Source organism: Protopterus annectens, chromosome 9.part0 (genome assembly GCF_019279795.1).
Source record: "Protopterus annectens isolate FY-2018-M chromosome 9.part0, PAN1.0, whole genome shotgun sequence".
Classification (NCBI taxonomy): domain Eukaryota; kingdom Metazoa; phylum Chordata; order Ceratodontiformes; family Protopteridae; genus Protopterus; species Protopterus annectens.
This window is the reverse complement of record NC_056743.1, coordinates 362,434,423-362,453,987: the sequence shown is the minus strand read 5'-3', so window position 1 is coordinate 362,453,987 and position 19,565 is coordinate 362,434,423. Positions and strand designations below refer to the sequence as shown.

Here is a 19,565-nt window from a genome sequence, read left to right as displayed (position 1 = left end):
ATTTATACTTCTTTCATAACCCCTGTGGTTCCAGAGATATGAACATTTGTTTGAAATATGAGGACGTAATTTGATTCTGTCAAAAGCCTTGGACATGCCCTTTGGAAGCTACAGTGCAAACTTCCTGAGCTTCATTGGAGTGAATGAGTTATATACACAAAACCATTAGTACTTTTTTAATAGATCATTACATTTCTTCCAAGCTATCTATTGATGAGGTATATTTCTATATTTTCATTTTTTTGACTGATAATTCATTTTTACAAACAGATTTGGCTGGACAGATAAATTTGCTAGTAAGCAGAGAGTAGTTTCGCATTTCCAGTTTTTAATTATAACTTTCCTAGCAATATCTAGGACAGACCAAAGAAGAGGTAGTTATGATACTGGAATAATGTCTGGGATTGGTGCATTGAACAAAATCAAGGAATTAGTCATTTTAGTAAGGTTTTAAAATAAATGATAAATGTTCTTCTAAAATTTGACTTTTAGCTGATGACATTCTGCTCTCTAGTGGTAAAATTGAATTATAGGATCATAGGAGGTTACTATACTAATGGCCCTGGTTCCCTTAAACGCCTTGCCAAGAGTTTATCCCCAAAAAAGAAACCTCAGACAGCACCTATCACCCCTGTCAATGAGGGACACAGGTGGAACCCTGGGACAAATCTCTGGTTTCCAATCCACTCATCAAGGTTGCACTTGAAAAGGACCAGTGAGGTATTCTGTTTGACATGTATCAGAAGTCTATTCCAGAGATGGGGCAGCCTATGGGAGACAAACATGTCTCTCCAGCAGGTTTTGGTGATGTCACATATTAGATTTAGGCCTTTTGAGTGCGTAATGCATGAGGAGTTAGACTTACAGATATCTCTTGTAGGGCAGAGTCAGCGATTGCCTTGTAGGTGAGACACAGTTCACCTCTGAGCAATATGTATGATACTAGTAGAGTGACAGTGATTTGAGCCCGTCCACATAGGACAAATGTTGGAGGCCATGGAATGGATTCTTTGTGAGGTTTTTCTGTGGCCTTTCCAGTTGGTGCAGATGTTTGAAGAGGTACATACCAAATGAGACGTTATACTCAATTATTGGCCTAATGAGGGAGGAGTACAGAGAGGTAATAACCTCCTTTGTTCTGGATGTAATCCATTTACTTATGAGATGAACCAAGTAAAAGGTTTTTCTGACCACTGCAGCTACATGGTGGTCGAATGTAAGATTGTTGTCAACTCCCACATCCCACTCTTGCTGGACTATTTTGAAAAGATTTCTGGTCTGAAATTTAATCTCAATAAAACAAAACCTTCCTTATTAACAAAGGAATAACGACTAAGTTAAAGTCTTACAAAAAATTTGGCTGGGACAATTTACCATTAAAATATTTAGAAATTACTAATGAAACTAATAAAAAAATCAGTTTTAGTTAACTACCAAAACCTAACTGATATTATATCCAAATTAACAGTCAACTGGAATAAATTATTTTTCACATTTCAGGATAGACTCATGTTAATGAAAATGATAATCTTTACAAAACATTTGATTCTTTAGTTGGTCATTCCTCCTTCTAAAAAGTTAAAAAAAAAGTCTATTTTCTAAAGTTCTTATGGTAACCCAAAAAACCTTTTCAGTCACAGTGAAGAGATTCTCTTTTCTATTATGTGATTTGTGAAAAATACTTCCTAACACCTGTAGAAGCTTTGCTATCTAAGAAGGCTGTAAGTACTAACAGTCAGAGTCCTTGTGGATAAGATCATTTGTAATGTCATGAATAAAAACAGAGTGGAACGTCCTTACATTTTTGCCTCTGACCAGCATTATATTATTCAGTGTTTATCATCTTCTCTGCAAATGTAAGTATCAGTTCCTCTAATGCTCAAATCTCTAGTTACAAGAATATATTTTTGACCTGATCTGAAGAATCTTCAACTTCTAATTCACTAATATCTGTTCTGTCAGCTGCTATAAAGGATTAATCTCCATCACGATTAGTCTTATTAATCCCGCTGTTTTTATTACTTATTACATTTCCAAACAGTTCTCATCCAGCTGGCTTAATACATGCACAGCTTGAGTCATGTCATCATTGTCAGTTTTTCATATATTTTTTTCTTACAGTAGGTTCTTCAGTCCTTCCATGTTCAGTTTTGAGTTTTTCACTTTCATCTGTCTCTTGCCTCTTTTTTTGTTGCATTTTTGTGTAGACCAAAGGTTTTTGATAGAAACATTCCCTGTAACTTCTGCGTTACGTAACAAATCGTGTCCTTTTTGGTACATAACTTCTGCGTTATGTAACAAATCGTGTCGTTATTGGTACGTAACTTCTGAGTTACGTAACAGATCGTGTCGTTTTTGGTACATATTCTCTTTACATTTATATCAGTTTCTGTTTCTTTCTTGTTATTTGTTCATAGGTTCATAGGTTCATAGGTTCATACTAGGCTATCTGCCAGAGGGCATTTACAAGCCTAGCCCATCGTTTTGTGGCTTACGCCACCCCTTTAGTATGGGGAACTATACCCATTATTTTGCTGTGCCTCTGTCGAGCAGTGACACTGAGGTAATCCCTGGGGTATATCTGCGATCTCCCATCCATTGGTCAAGATTTCTCTTGAACAAGGCCAGCGAGGTGCTCTGCCTCACATATACCGGGATTTTGTTCCACAGCATAGGGAGTCTTTGGGTGATGAATCTATCCCTCCAGCACGTCCTATTAATAGCCGTGTCGAGGTTTAAGTCTCCTGCCCTTGTGGCTCTGATGGATCTAGATTTTTGAGGTGAAGCATATTCATCAAATCTGGGTTTGACATGGCCTTGTATGTTAGGCAAAGGTCACCTCTGAGCAAGCGGTGGCGACTGAATAGAGCTGGAGTTCTTTCAGTCTGGCAGCATAGGACAGATTTTTGAGACCCTTTATCCTTTTGGTGAGGAACTTTTGTGGCCTCTCCAGCTGCTGCAAGTGTCGGGTCAGATACATTCCGAATGGGGCATTGTACTCAATCATTGGTCTGATGAGTGATGAGTAAAGGGAGACTATGACCTCCCTTGATCTAGATGAGAATCCCTTCATGATAAGGTGGGCAATGTAGAAGGTCTTCCTAACTACTTTAGCTACATGGGTGTCGAATGACAGACTACTATCAACCTGGGTCCCCAGGTCCCTGATAACTTCTTCTGTGCTCAGTGGATTGCCACCTATTTGGTAGCTAGGGGTAACCTTGTTTTTCCCGAAGGGTATGACTATGCATTTTTTGGCATTCAACTTTAGGCCGTGGCTCTGGCACCAGTTATCCGTTTCTGTGAGACCCTTCTGAAGGATATCTGTGTCAGATGTATTTTCTACTATGGTGCCCAGTTTGCAGTCATCTGCAAACTTTGTCAGCCATAACCCTCCTGTGTTTGCTTGTACTTCAGAAAAGTAGATGCCAAACAAGAGTGGGCCCAGGACTGAGCCCTGTGGGACACCACTTGTGACAGGCTTTGAGTCTGACATGGCGCCAGCAACTCTGACCCTGTGGGTTCTGTCACTCAGCCAGTTTGCAACCCATCTTGTAATGTATGGGTTAACATTTAAGCTGATGAGTTTTTCAATGATACCTGAGTGGGGTATTGTATCAAAGGCCTTAGCCAGATCGAGGTAGGCTGTATGGACTGCCTTTCCCTCATCAATGGCTTTGGTGACTGTTTGAAAAAGTCAACCAAGTTTAAAAGGCATGATCTGCCTTTGACAAAGTCAAACTGGGTTGGATCCAAAGTCTGCAAATTCCTATGTCTTTATTTATGAGGTCCATTATGATCCTCTCCATGGCTTTGCAGATAAGGCTTGTCAAGCTAATGGGCGGTAATTTCCAGGGTCGGTGGAGGCACCGCCTTTGTGAAGTGGGACCACAGTTGCAGTGCGCCACTCCTGGTGCGTATCCAGAGGTAAGACTTTGATTAAACAGCTGTCCTAGCTGTGGGTTTAATTCCTCATTGAGTTCGTGGAGCACACAGCCGGGGACACCATCAGGTCCCATGGATGCTGTGTTTTTGCTTTGGAGAGAGCAGTTCTCACTTGGGCATTGGAGATGTTTGGGGGGCTGCAATCGTTTGGTATAGATATCTCTCCTTGTGGGGGGGAGGGGGGGAGAAGTTTGCACTGAACCTGTCAGCCAGTATGTTGGCAATGTCTGTAGGATCAGTAATCTTCACATCATTTTGAACTAGTTCTGAGCATATCTGGGAGTTTCCTCCCAGGTTTCTAACATAGCTAAAGAAGGCCTTATGATTGTCTTTTGAGTCTTTAGCTATTTTTCTCTCGAAATTTGCTTTGGATGATTTTATGAGAGCTCTTAGTTTTTTACTTATAGTGATCAAGGGTGTCTTACCTTTTAAGGATTTTGCTCTATCTTGTAGTAGCTTCCTCCTTTTGTTGTAGAGTTTGTTTATGGCTGGGGTCCACCAGACTGGACGCTTACCTTTGGTACAAAGAGTCTTTGTTTTGCTTGGGATTGCCTTATCCATGCAGTCCTGCAGGTGCTGGTAGAAGGCATTTGTAAGTGATTCAGCGGCTTGAGTACTGTTTTCCGCCGGGTCGGGGGCCTTAAAGGAGACCACACTAGTCTTTAGAAGTGTGAAGTCGGCTTTCGAGAATTTCTTTACTGTGGTCTTTTTAATTTCAGGTGGGGGTGGAATGAGGACCTCCAGCGAGATTAGTTTGTGATCTGATCTCACCAGTGAGGGGTATACTTCCGGTGTTGAACATTGTGCTCCCATGTTCGTGATGATGAGATCAAGTATGTTATCTCCTCTTGTGGGGATGGTGACTAGTTGTTCCATGGCATTTGAGTTTATGAATTCCAGGAACTTTTGGGCTAGGGTGTTTGGGCTTGAGTAGTGTTCCCAGTCTATATTAGGGTAATTGAAGTCACCTAGTATGATGGTGTTTGGTGATACATTTATCCCCTCTAGTGTTTTCAGGAAGGCCATGTGAGGTTCCTGAGTTTGTGAGGGTGGCCTGTAACATGCTACAATTTGCAGAGCAGTCTTGCCTATGGTTAATTGCACCTGGATGGTCTCCGATGCATCGTGCATCGCCACCAGTCTTGAGGTGTGGGTGTCCTTGATGAATATGGATACCCCCCCTCCTTTCTTAGTATTGTCCGGATTTTGGGGCCGGGCATGATATGAGGTAAAACCTGATAGTGCTGGGGTGCTCTCAGGAGCCTTGAACCAGGTTTCTGTCACAGCACAGACATCGATGTTCACCATACTGAGAAGGGCTTGAGTCGTGCATTTTGAGATTTAGACTTATGGCATTGAGCAGCATTACCCTTAGTTTTTTTCCTTTTTTGTGTTCTAGGGTGGTAGGTTTTGAATTTGAGCCTTGCCTAAAAAAGGCACTATGGGGGTGGCAGGAGCCTTTGCCAATATCCGGAATCCCAGGGTGACAGGTGCAAGCCGTCCCTTGCGAAGCAGCGTGGCTTGTCCAGCATGTCATCCCAGGCAGACAGACACTGGATCCCCTTTGAATGACACCAGTACTTAAGCCAATTGTTAAAGCTGATCATCTTATCTCTGTATTGTGGCATCATTCTTGGTGAAGGTAGGATACTGCTCAAGGTCAGGGTCATACCTGCCTGGGCTACATAATCAGAGAGCTCCTCAATGTCTCTTTTCATGTAGTCCAAGGAGGTACGTCTCAGGTCGTTTACACCAGCGTGGACAATGACTGAGTCGTATTTGTACCTGCTGTTGAGAGACCTGAGTGCTTGCGTTATGTGGCGGATTCTAGCGCCCGACAGGCAGCTTACTGTGACCTTCTCCTTACTCAGTCTGGTGAGTGTGTCTGACTATGGAGTCACCAATGACTAGTGTGTCTGGCATTGTGTTTGGCCTTAAGGGCTGTGACTGTTTGACACTCTGACTGTGAGGTCTATGTGTTGCAGGTGTTGTGTTCTGAGGTGGTGGTTGTTTGGGTGTCTGCTTTGGTGGCCTCTGCTGTTTTGGTAGATTTTTGATCAGAGCCTCCGAGTATGTCTTTGTGTGTTTATGTGTATGATTTGAGGTTGTGGTGGTACTATGTGAGACTGGGTCTATAGTGTGTGTGGTAACCTTCTCCTCCTGACTGGTCTTGCCAGTCCTATGTTGAGAGAGCTCAGCCTCCAGTTTGGCCGTATAGTTGCATCTCTCGCATGTATTTGTGTTTTGTGGGAGGAGGAGAGGGTTGTCTGTGTACATGAGGCAATTGTAACATTGCCTCAATATTCCCAGGTTCACCAGCTGAGCAGGAGAGGACACTAGTAACTGATCCTCGACATGCTAGAAGGAATAGACAAAAACTTTAAAAAAGATTCCGGGGACGTGGGTGACCGAGAAATGGGGGTTTGCCTTTTTGGGGTACTATCTATGACAAGAGTGCCGTATCAAGGTAATAAGTACTGTAGGAGCAAGTGCTAGGTTTAACAAATAGAGAATAGCCTACTTGGAGTCAAGTAGAGATGATCCTTTTAGTTCTAGGATACGCTGATTAGATCAGTAGTATAGCTCAAGGAAGGTAGTTTTAAGGGAAAATTTGAAGAGTGGACTTTAGGTAGCCCGAATAGTTTAAACCTGCTTAACCAGAGTTGCCCTAGTGTGCAACAGCGCTAAATCGCGCTAATTCACGCTAATTCGCGCTAAAGCGCGCTAAAACTGAACTCCTTCCTTTCTTTCTTTTTTATTTCTTTCTAAATGCACTGAATTCTTAGATTGCCGAATACTTGTATCCAGAATTCCAATGTTGTCAGGGGCATCATCTTGTTTAAAAGGGGTTGAGTGATATTTAAAGACAGGTCTATATTATATAAGCACACGCACAGAATTGTGAATGCTATATAATCGACTAACAATCCCCAAAAACCCAAAATGTCGAAGATGTCTGTAAAAAAAAAAAAAAAAAAAAAAATCAAAACACAAAATAAAGTGGGGGGCTTCACCACCCACACCACCGATGTGAGTGGCTGTGCCCCCCACACCCTCCCTACTTAAATATACCAACTCCGAGATCACATCACAGTGGAGGAAATGGCAAAGTCCCAAAAATGCCCCAGTGATTTTTTTTTCCCTAGGAAAAAAAATCTCTGTTCCGTGCTTTCGGTATTTTGTCATTTCGCATAATGATGTTCGACTAAACAGCATTTGCAATTCATTACGTTCGCTAAAGTAATAGGGACCCTTAAAGACAATGGACAGATCCTTTCATAAATTAATTGTATTTGCTCTTTGTCAAACATTTTTTATTGCAACAGTCCAGTCATTAATATTTGTAACAACAGTTCTCCAAACTGTGTCAGTTACGCAAGCACAATTATCATCAGTAAGTCTAGATTTACTACTAATAATGTTAAGAAAATTATCCAACTTTTTACATGAGGAACACAGATCAACAATGTTATCAGGTGTTACCTTTACATATACATAGCATTTATTGCACTGTACAATATATTTGTGCTTTAGCAAATCAGTAATCACATACTCATTTAGGGAATACATATTCAGCTGCAAATGAATAAAAAATTCTAAAAGAAAAGTGTAATCAAAATCAGTTACCCCAGAATTCAAAGAGAACTTCAATCAACTTCTGTAAGAAAACTCACACAAACAATATACCTGAACCACATAATCTGTCCTCTTTGACCTTCTTGACAATTGGAGCTAATTTGGTATGCTCTGATGCCCTCATTTCTTCATCTGTCCCGCAGTGTGCATCCTACCACCCATCTCAGGCACTTTCAGTATGTGGAACTACCTACCCACCAAACAAAGTTGAACAAGAACTTTCCACCTTTAGAAATCAGCTATATAAGTAGACCCAATGCATATACTCAGACACACTGGCTAATGGTGGACTAAATACCCTCATTCTCTACCATACAGACCTCCTTACACATAGCAAAGTTACAGAGTTACAGTACCAATTCCCAGTGAAGTATTGTATATGCTTTATAGTTTGTACTGATTGTAAACAGTATTGTAGATATCCATGTATTTTTAACATAAAGTAATTGGCTCCACCATGTACATTTTATATATGTGTAGTCTTGTACATGTTTTGACTTGATTGCACCATAGACTGTAATCTTGATATGATGTACCTTACTGGCATCTTGATGCTACCAGTTTTCTATTGGAATGCTGTACCACTCTTATAAAATTCTGTACTCCTCTTATTAGGGCAGGTCATGGATGAAAAGTTTCAGTAGATCAGCCCACCCACCTGGTAAACAAATAAAAAAATAAAATAAAAAATAAATAAAGGTTAGTCTGTTAAATAGACAAAGACAACCAAGATGCTAGTGAAGCACGTACGGCCAGTGACTCACCATCACCGTGCCACAGGTGCCTACCATAGAGATAGGATGGACAGATCAGCCTATGCTGACAAGATATGTGTCACATGATGCAAATCTAAGCTGCAAGCAATGGTAAACTAATCAGCAGCAATGTAAAAACAGACAATGAAGTAGGTCTGTATCCATCTATAACATCAATGCCAATTACATACCGACAAGCCAACAGTTTTGCTTGGCACCTTAGATAAATCAGCACATTATCCTCTCTCTCACTTATTGCTGAGAAAAAGAAAAAGAAAAAGAAAGAAAGATTTCCATGGCCTACATGTGCTGCTTGTAGCTGATAATTTATATCTGACTAAGTACCAGCTATCAGAAGTACTTCCTACAGAACTCTGAGTCACTGTCCCTGATCACAGAAGTACTTCCTACAGAATGCAGAAATACTTCCTACAGAACTGTGAGTCACTGTCCCTGATCCCAGAAGTACTTACTACAGAACTCTGGGTCACTGCCACTGATCACAGAAGTATTTACTACAAAACTCTGGGTCACTGTCCCTGATCACAGAAGTACTTACTACAAAACTCAGGGTCACTGTTCCTGATCTCAGAAGTACTTACTACAAAACTCTGGGTCACTGTCCCTGATCTCAGAAGTACTTCCTACAGAACTCTGGGTCACTGTCCCTGATCTCAGAAGTACTTACTACAGAACTCTGAGTCACTGTCCCTGATCTCAGAAGTACTTACTACAGAACTCTGGGTCACTGTCCCTGATCTCAGAAATACTTACTACAGAACTCTGAGTCACTGTCCCTGATCTCAGAAGTACTTACTACAGAACTTTGGGTCACTTTCCCTGGTCTCTGAAGTACTTACTATAGAACTCTGAGTCACTGTCCCTGATCTCAGAAGTACTTACTACAGAAGTCTGGGTCACTGTCCCTGATCTCAGAAGTACTTACTACAGAACTCTGGGTCACTGTCCCTGATCTCAGAAGTACTTCGTACAGAACTCTGTGTCACTGTCCCTGATCTCCTGCTCCCATTGGCTTAGAATGACATGGTTACTGTATTAGCACCATCACTGCTCAGCAGAGCAAATGATGCTCAGTGGTACCGAGCACCACTCTGGCAAGACATACTGGGAACCCTGATAGGAATCTGCAGCAGGTGGCCCTGGTACTCTCTATGCTGGAGGTACATAACATTTTTTACTTTCCTTCCTGCACTACATGGGTTCCATTCTACACATAGCATTCTCTGACACCATGGCCACTTTACAGATTGTAATCTAGAGGAAGAACAGTAGCAGATTTGTGTCGATGCGTGTTGGGAGTATTGTGACATGAATCAGCTGGTAGCAGGGCAGAGCAATGGATCACATCATACTCATACATCTGCATGTTACCATACTATGTGCCAGGGTGCCATGACTGCCTTAAGGTATACTTCTTGCAAAACCCATGGTGCAAGCTTCATTAAGAACCTTGTGGCAATGCACATAAGTGTCATCTATGCATGTACAGTTATACATGAAACTCATTGTGCAGTCCAGGGCTGTTACACCGTGCATTAATTGTACAAGTCAGAGACATTTACCTTGTTGTCTCATTAACATAATCAGCAGGCTTTAAGACTTGACATTGTACAATAAAAGCAGCCATAGCCGTTGTAGAACTCTTATAGAATTTCACCAAAATAACAATTGGAATAACAGATTGATACTGCTTTCAGTTTAAAGTAGAAACACCTGCTGTGCATCTGCTTTGGTAAGGATTCACAACCCAGTGGTAAGTGAGAAAAGGATGTGATAACTGCATTACTCTTTTGTTATTGTTGGAGGGAGGTTGCTCCATATCTACCTTGTAATGGAGAGGAGGTAGTCAGGTGGACAGGTAGATTTGTGATGAATCTTTGCATTACATAAACACAGTTATCTACAAATTATGGGAAGGAGTAATGTCAAGGGGTATGTGACACAGGCCATAAAATGGTAAGGAGATTGACTGGATAAATGTAAGACGGTTCGCAGGCTCCATAACAACCTGATGACAGGTGTGTTAGGAGCACAGGCAGGATTTCAATGATACATGACTGAAAACAGAACTTAGATGCCAGCACAGGCAGCAGTAGCATGCCAAGGATATGTAGGAGGTGCGCTATGAACAGTGGTTTGCAACATGGACAGAGATGACTATGTTACACTGCATGTGTGGTGCACTGTGAGTGGTGGTGTGCAGACCAGTGTGCAGACCAGACCGAGATGACTGTTTTGCACTGCATGTGAGCTGCACTTTGAACAGTGGTGTACAGAGCAGAGATGACTGTCTTACATGCATGTGAGGCACACTATGAATGGTGGTGTGCAGAGCTGACAGAAAGGACTGAGTAGCAAAGCACACACTCTCTCTGTCTTCCTGTATGAATAAGATGTAGATCAAAGAGGAAAAAATGAGGTGAGAATGGCACACTGTTTAATGGATAGTGGGCATGAGTAAATATCTGGAACATTTGATGGCCATACTGTATTGGCACAGATACACATGGGCTGCTAACTGGGTGAATGTCACAACACATTCAGTCCCCATGCTGGCTACTGGAATACTACAAGGACCTGTCCTGTGACAGTGGAATATATAGGCATGGCACCTTTGGATGGTGCAGCTGCTTCATGGGAGTGTTCGCACTATAGGTGTTGCCACACACATATGATGTTCACACTACAGCTGTTGCCACACACATGATGTGATTCATACTGGTCATAACGAAAGTTTTCCAAGGGAGTGATTGGAGTGCAATTCCAGGCTCTTTGTGAGCATGGATGGCAGATTCGGGTAACACATAACAGCTACTGACCATTCATGAGTGGTGTGAACTGCTAGTGGACCTCATTGCTTTCAGTGGTCACAACAGGCCAGCCCATTAGTTTCATCATAGAGTTACCAAGCTGATCCTGCAAGAGTGTCAAAAGATTCCTGTCGTAGCACAGGAGGGGATTACTATGGGTAATAGTATCCACCATTGCCAACTAACCTGTCTGCATTTTATGAATTGCTGTTGTCCCTGTCTGGGGAAATTAACTTTTTTACCTGGAGGAGGCCCCTTTGGGAAGTGAGCTGGATTCACTTTCCTACCTCTCAGATGGAGCTGCACCATTTTGCAATTAACCTATGTCATTAACACTCTTTAAGGGTGTTTCATGAGTTCAGGGATGCACAACCCTGACATATTTCCTCCACAGGCCCAATCTAATGCAGACACAAAGGCGTAGCACTTTCAGTATGCTTGTTTACATTATTTTCATATCTGTTATCAGTAACATTGGAGTATCATAAGGTGGTAGGATTTCATGTTACTAATGTCACACACATATTTTTTCCTTTCATAGGTATCTCCTGCTCATTGCCGTACACAGGTGACAATGTGGGCAAGACACAATGAACATGCAGGACATTCATCTAGGCACACAGACAGAGAGCGAGAGAGATATACCACCACCACCATGGCAGAGACAGCCTACAGGATCATATAAATGAGGGATACCAATACATGACCCAAATCATTGGTGTGTTGGAGAGGGACCTGGGTGTCATCACTAACTCTAGGTCATTCTGCCTCCACACGCTTGGGCCAACATTAATGTCATGACCACCACTCATCTGTCTCCACTCTGGGTGCTGCCCAGAAGACAAGCAGGACATAGAGGATATACTGTTGCCTTCTTGTTCTGGACACCACCCACAAGACAAGCAGGACATACTATCACCTCCTCATCCTGGAAATCAGCCACAAGACAAGCAGGTCATACTATTACCACCTCATCCTGGATACCAGCCACAAGACAAGCAGGATATACTATTACTTCCTTATCCTGGACACCGGCCACAAGACAAGCAGGGCATACTATTACCTCTTCATCCTGGACAGCATACACCTGTGGTGTGCACACCATGATGATACATGTAGAGATGTTGTACAAGAAAGTCCTCCACATGCTACTGCCAATGGTCATGGCCTCATGGTTTGCCATTGTCCCTGCCAGCCCATATTGGTGTCAGTGCCATTATTGTTTGTGGCTGCAGCCATGGCTGGGGATATCACAGTCTGCATCCTTCCACATTGGATCCCACAGTACCTGTTGCACATATCCATACAGTGCAGGCACATCTGCAGGAGCTGTATCCCCTGGCACCCACTCCAGCACATAACCATACTAATGGACACCTCCCCCTAAGGAAGCAATAACCCCTCCCAAACAAGGAGTAGCACTCACACCAATACCCACTAATATCCCTGTGGAAAATCATCCAACATAAATTGCTGGGATACATCAAATGTGCCAGATGTGGGACTAGTACCAACTGCCTGAATGACACAGAGACATGTTGTATATGATAACACATAACACTTGATAGAGTGGAAACACTTACATTTGATATACTGTTATCCATTTGGAGTATGCAGGGACCTGCTAGCAATGAGGATGCAATCCTTTGCCCCTAGAATTACAGGGAAATAGGCAACATTGTAGGATGCCTATACAGTATTGTTTCTCTTCCTTGTGGCCATTTTGTTATCACATATGCTTCACCACATGCTACAGCATAACACCAAGGAAGTGGTATAGTACACATCTGGTAGATGCCTGTGATGCACGTACCTTGTCCTGTGATGGTTACTGGATGGCTTCTCTGGCAAGGATTGTTAAATCTACATATACATTCTCCACAAGGATCAGTATTCCACTCATCCTACAACATTGTGTCAGGCTGGCACATGTTTTATTTTATCTTTTTATTTATCATTGTTGACTGGGTTAGTCCCACTAGGTTAATAGCCTGTTTTCAGTGGACACCCAAGGTTGTATTTATACTATTTACTAGCTGCCGTATCATGTCACTCTAAACACAGTTGTTTGACTATGCTGCTGTCAAGGAGATGATACCATATTATACGAGGCAGGATTCTTCTTCATTGTGGAGGACAGCATTGTGAGCACTAACTGGGAGGTCAACCTCTAACATGTGCTGCTTGACTACAGTTGTTGCTACACGTATCACCAGACATGGTTTCTGATCCTTCTCTCCAAGAAATCAAAGTATATAAAATGAATAGCAGCTTTGATTGATAAATACAGTTTTTAAACATTTCTGAATCACTCCATCATAGGAGTGTCTAGAGTGTTTCAGACAAAAGAAAAAACTCCTATAGGTGAAGTTTTGCTAATAATACACATGAACAAATGTACATGGTCTCACACACACACACACACACACACACACACACACACACACACACACACACACACACACACACACACACACACACACACACACACACGTAATCAGCTACAATATTACAAGTGCTCCTGGCAGCCCTGCAAGGACCGGTAGGCACTGGCACCCCATTCCACAGTTAGCACCAGTGACTGAAAGAATATTTAAGCCATCATTACTGAGCTCACATTATACATTCTAACAGCTTGCAGCTGGCCCCTTTGCAATAGAGTGGCTATGCCATTAATGTTTGCTGAGTAGCTGAAGTAATAAGAGTGTTAGCTGGGTCAGTGAAGGATCTGGGAGTGCTTGAACACAGTTAGATTAGAGCACTGAGAGCAGAGTGAGAGGTAGTATGGGCAGCACATGGAATACTATAGTGTATTCTTTGGTCAATGCTTGCTTCTAAATGACCTCAGGAGAGCCTACGTATGTTGTGTGGTTCTAGAAGCCATATAAAGATGGGGATGTGAAGTTGCTGAAAGTAGTAGTGAGAAAAGGAACTGGAGATGTGCACGGGGTGCAGTACAAAGGATAAAGAAAAGGAACTGGAGATGTGCACAGGATGCAGTACAAAGGGTAAGGAAAAGGAACTGGAGATGTGCACGGGATGCAGTACAAAGGAAAAGGAACTGGAGATGTGCACGGAATGCAGTACAAAGGGTAAGGAAAAGGAACTGGAGAAGTGCATGGGATGCAGTACAAAGGATAAAGAAAAGGAACTGGAGATGTGTACGGGATGCAGTACAAAGGATAAAGAAAAGGAACTGGAGATGTGCACAGGACACAGTACAAAGGGTAAGGAAAAGGAACTAGAGATGTGCATGGGATGCAGTACAAAGGGTAAGGAAAAGGAACTGGAGATGTGCACGGGATGCAGTACAAAGGATAAAGAAAAGGAACTGGAGATGTGTACGGGATGCAGTACAAAGGATAAAGAAAAGGAACTGGAGATGTGCACGGGATGCAGTACAAAGGATAAAGAAAAGGAACTGGAGATGTGCACGGGACACAGTACAAAGGGTAAGGAAAAGGAACTAGAGATGTGCACGGGATGCAGTACAAAGGGTAAGGAAAAGGAACTGGAGATGTGCACGGGACACAGTACAAAGGGTAAGGAAAAGGAACTAGAGATGTGCACGGGATGCAGTACAAAGAGTAAGGAAAAGGAACTGGAGATGTGCATGGGACACAGTACAAAGGGTAAGGAAAAGGAACTAGAGATGTGCACGGGATGCAGTACAAAGGGTAAGGAAAAGGAACTGGAGATGTGCACGGGATGCAGTACAAAGGGTAAGGAAAAGGAACTGGAGATGTGCACGGGACACAATACAAAGGATAAGGAAAAGGAACTGGAGATGTGCACGGGATGCAGTACAAAGGAAAAGGAACTGGAGATGTGCACAGCATGCAGTACAAAGGAAAAGGAACTGGAGATGTGCACGGGATACAGTACAAAGGATAAAGAAAAGGAACTGGAGATGTGCACGGGATGCAGTACAAAGGGTAAGGAAAAGGAACTGGAGATGTGCACAGGATGCAGTACAAAGGAAAAGGAACTGGAGATGTGCACAGGATGCAGTACAAAGGAAAAGGAACTGGAGATGTGCACGGGATGCAGTACAAAGGAAAAGAAACTGGAGATGTGCACGGGATGCAGTACAAAGGACAAAGAAAAGGAACTGGAGATGTGCACGGGATGCAGTACAAAGGAAAAGGAACTGGAGATGTGCACGGGATGCAGTACAAAGGATAAAGAAAAGGAACTGGAGATGTGCACGGGATGCAGTACAAAGGATAAAGAAAAGGAACTGGAGATGTGCACGGGACACAGTACAAAGGGTAAGGAAAAGGAACTAGAGATGTGCACAGGATGCAGTACAAAGGGTAAGGAAAAGGAACTGGAGATGTGCACGGGACACAGTACAAAGGGTAAGGAAAAGGAACTTGAGATGTGCACGGGATGCAGTACAAAGGGTAAGGAAAAGGAACTGGAGATGTGCACGGGACACAGTACAAAGGGTAAGGAAAAGGAACTAGAGATGTGCACGGGATGCAGTACAAAGGGTAAGGAAAAGGAACTGGAGATGTGCACGGGATGCAGTACAAAGGGTAAGGAAAAGTAACTGGAGATGTGCACGGGACACAGTACAAAGGATAAGGAAAAGGAACTGGAGATGTGCATGGGATGCAGTACAAAGGAAAAGGAACTGGAGATGTGCACAGGATGCAGTACAAAGGAAAAGGAACTGGAGATGTGCACGGGATGCAGTACAAAGGATAAAGAAAAGGAACTGGAGATGTGCACGGGATTCAGTACAAAGGGTAAGGAAAAGGAACTGAAGATGTGCACAGGATGCAGTACAAAGGAAAAGGAACTGGAGATGTGCATGGGATGCAGTACAAAGGAAAAGGAACTGGAGATGTGCACGGGATGCAGTACAAAGGATAAAGAAAAGGAACTGGAGATGTGCACGGGATGCAGTACAAAGGAAAAGGAACTGGAGATGTGCACGGGATGCAGTACAAAGGATAAAGAAAAGGAACTGGAGATGTGCACGGGACAAAGTACAAAGGGTAAGGAAAAGGAATTTGAGATGTGCACGGGATGCAGTACAAAGGGTAAGGAAAAGGAACTGGAGATGTGCACGGGACACAGTACAAAGGATAAGGAAAAGGAACTGGAGATGTGCTCAGGATGCAGTACAAAGGAAAAGGAACTGGAGATGTGCACGGGATGCAGTACAAAGGATAAAGAAAAGGAACTGGAGATGTGCACGGGATGCAGTACAAAGGGTAAGGAAAAGGAACTGGAGATGTGCACGGGATGCAGTACAAAGGGTAAGGAAAAGGAACTGGAGATGTGCACGGGACACAGTACAAAGGATAAGGAAAAGGAACTGGAGATGTGCACGGGATGCAGTACAAAGGAAAAGGAACTGGAGATGTGCATGGGATGCAGTACAAAGGATAAAGAAAAGGAATTGGAGATGTGCACAGGATGCAGTACAAAGGAAAAGGAACTGGAGATGTGCCCGGGATGCAGTACAAAGGATAAACAAAAGGAACTGGAGATGTGCACGGGATGCAGTACAAAGGGTAAGGAAAAGGAACTGGAGATGTGCACAGGATGCAGTACAAAGGAAAAGGAACTGGAGATATGCACGGGATGCAGTACAACGGATAAGGAAAAGGAACTAGAGATGTGCCCGGGATGCAGTACAAAGGGTAAGGAAAAGGAACTGGAGATGTGCACGGGATGCAGTACAAAGGAAAAGGAACTGGAGATGTGCACAGGATGCAGTACAAAGGGTAAAGAAAAGGAACTGGAGATGTGCACAGGATGCAGTACAAAGGGTAAGGACAAAGATCTAGGGCATTATTCAGTGGTACCAGAACAACAAAGGGCTGCACAATATTGCTGCAAATGACCATGCCAAAAAGATGTGAAGAAGGCATCCAAACCAGAAAGTGTGGGGAAGGGGGTATAAAAGAAGCATATTGTTGAGCTAACAGCTGCATTTGTATAAAAGATGTGTTGTTAAAGTCCTTAACTTTCATAAAACAGACGTGTGCTTAATGCATTATTTGATCTGTATTCCACAAGAGGAATGTCCTTGATGGGCTCCTCATTACTTCACAGCCTGCAGATACTGAAAATAGGCCCAAAGAAACTTGAAAAAAAAGAACATCCACTGAAACATCTGGACATTTAATTAGCATAAGATGTAAATAAAAAATAGCACATAATGCTTCTCGCTTCCAAGTAGAAATGTGGGATACTACTCAGAAACATGTTAAAAAAACAGGGTGACAAAAAGATAGAAACATTCTTTTTGCTTCAAAAAAAGATATTAAGATGTATGTCCTATTTCTTAAAGTTAGCGTTGCCAATGTCGGTCATGTAGTGTGGTTTTTTATGCTCAAGATAGCTTCAAAAATCACACGTGATAAGGGAAATTCAGAAACTTGTGACAAGGAGTATATCAAACCTGAAGACAGGGACATGCTTCCAAAAACAGGGACATCCTAAATCAGGCTTGAAAATAGGAATGTTCCTCCAAAAGAGGGACAGTTGGGAAGTCTGGTTCTTAAAAAGTATTTCTTCTCAATTATTCAAAATTTGACACTTTTTGTGCAGAATCCCATGCTCAGGTATATCCATGCACCAAAACCAGTGTGTGCCTAGATGCAATATCCCTGCTGCATATGCAGGTAAAGGTCAAGTGGCCAACAGTATGTCCCTACACCATTAGTGTGCAACCCCCTGCAAAAGAAGAAATAACAATGCAGATCTGCATATCTAACACTACATGACAGATTGAATGGTATAAGAATATATACAACCATGTATATCTGACACTGCATGACAGATTGAATGGTGTAAGAATACATACAATCATGCATATCTGACACTGCATTACAGATGAATGGTGTAAGAATATATACAACCATGCATATCTCACAAAGCATGGCAGATTGAATGGTGTAAGAATATATACAACCATGCATATCTCACAAAGCATGGCAAATTGAATGGTGTAAGAATATATACAACCATGCATATAATATCTGACACTACATAACAGATTGAATAGTGTAAGAATATATACAACCATGCATATCTGACACTACATGGCAGATTGAATAGTGTAAGAATATATACAACCATGCATATCTGACACTACATGACAGATTGAATGGTGTAAGAATATATACAACAATGCATATCTGACACTACATGACAGATTGAATGCTGTGAGAATATATACAACCATGCAGATCTGACACTGCATTACAGATTGAATGGTGTAAGAATATATGCAACTATGCATATCTGACAAAGCATGACAAATTGAATGGTGTAAGAATATATACAACCATGCATAAAATATCTGACACTACATAACAGATTGAATAGTGTAAGAATATATACAACCATGCATATCTGACACTGCATTACAGACTGAATGGTGTAAGAATATATACAACCATGCATATCTGAGAAAGCATGACAGATTGAATGGTGTAAGAATATGTACAACTATGCAGATCTGAACCTGCATTACAGATTGAATGGTGTAAGAATATATACAACCATGCATATCTGACACTACATGACAGACTGAATGGTATAAGAATATATACAACCGTGCAGATCTGGAACTGCATTACAGATTGAATGGTGTAAGAATATATACACCCATGCATATTTGACACTACATGACATATTGAATGGTGTAAGAATATATACACCTATGCATATTTGACACTACATGACATATTGAATGGTATAAGAATATATACAACCATGAATATCTGACAAAACATGACAGATTGAATGGTGTAAGAATATATACAACCATGCATATCTGACACTACACGACAGATTGAATGGCGTAAGTATATATATGACCATGCATATCTGCCACTGCATTACAGTTTAAATGGTGAAAGAATATATACAACCATGCATATCTGACACTACATGACAGAGTGGATGGTGTAAGAATATATACAACCTTGCATATCTGACACTGCATTACAGATTGAATGGTGTAAGAATATATACGACCATGCATATCTGATGCTACATGACAGAGTGGATGGTGTAAGAATATATACAACCATTCATATCTGACACTACCTGACAGATTGAATGGTGTGAGAATATATACACCCATGCAGATCTGACACTGCATTACAGATTGAATGGTGTAAGAGTATATACAACCATGCATATCTGACACTACATGACAGACTGAATGGTGTATGAATACATACATCCATGCAAATCTGACACTACATGGCAGATTGAATGGTATAAGAATATATACAACCATGCATATCTGACACTACTTGACAGATTGAATGGTGTGAGAATATATACAACCATGAAGATCTCACACTGCATTACAGATTGAATTGTGTAAGAATAAATACAACTATGCATATCTGACAAAGCATGC

The 19,565-nt window shown here is 41.9% G+C and overlaps 1 protein-coding gene across 1 annotated transcript in view; it reads left to right on the top strand.

Annotated features, from left to right (window-relative positions):
- Positions 1-19,565, top strand: part of LOC122811225 (GDNF family receptor alpha-2-like) — a 1,551,101-nt gene that overhangs the window by 1,428,243 nt on the left and 103,293 nt on the right. The gene's annotated exons all lie outside the window — the stretch shown is intronic.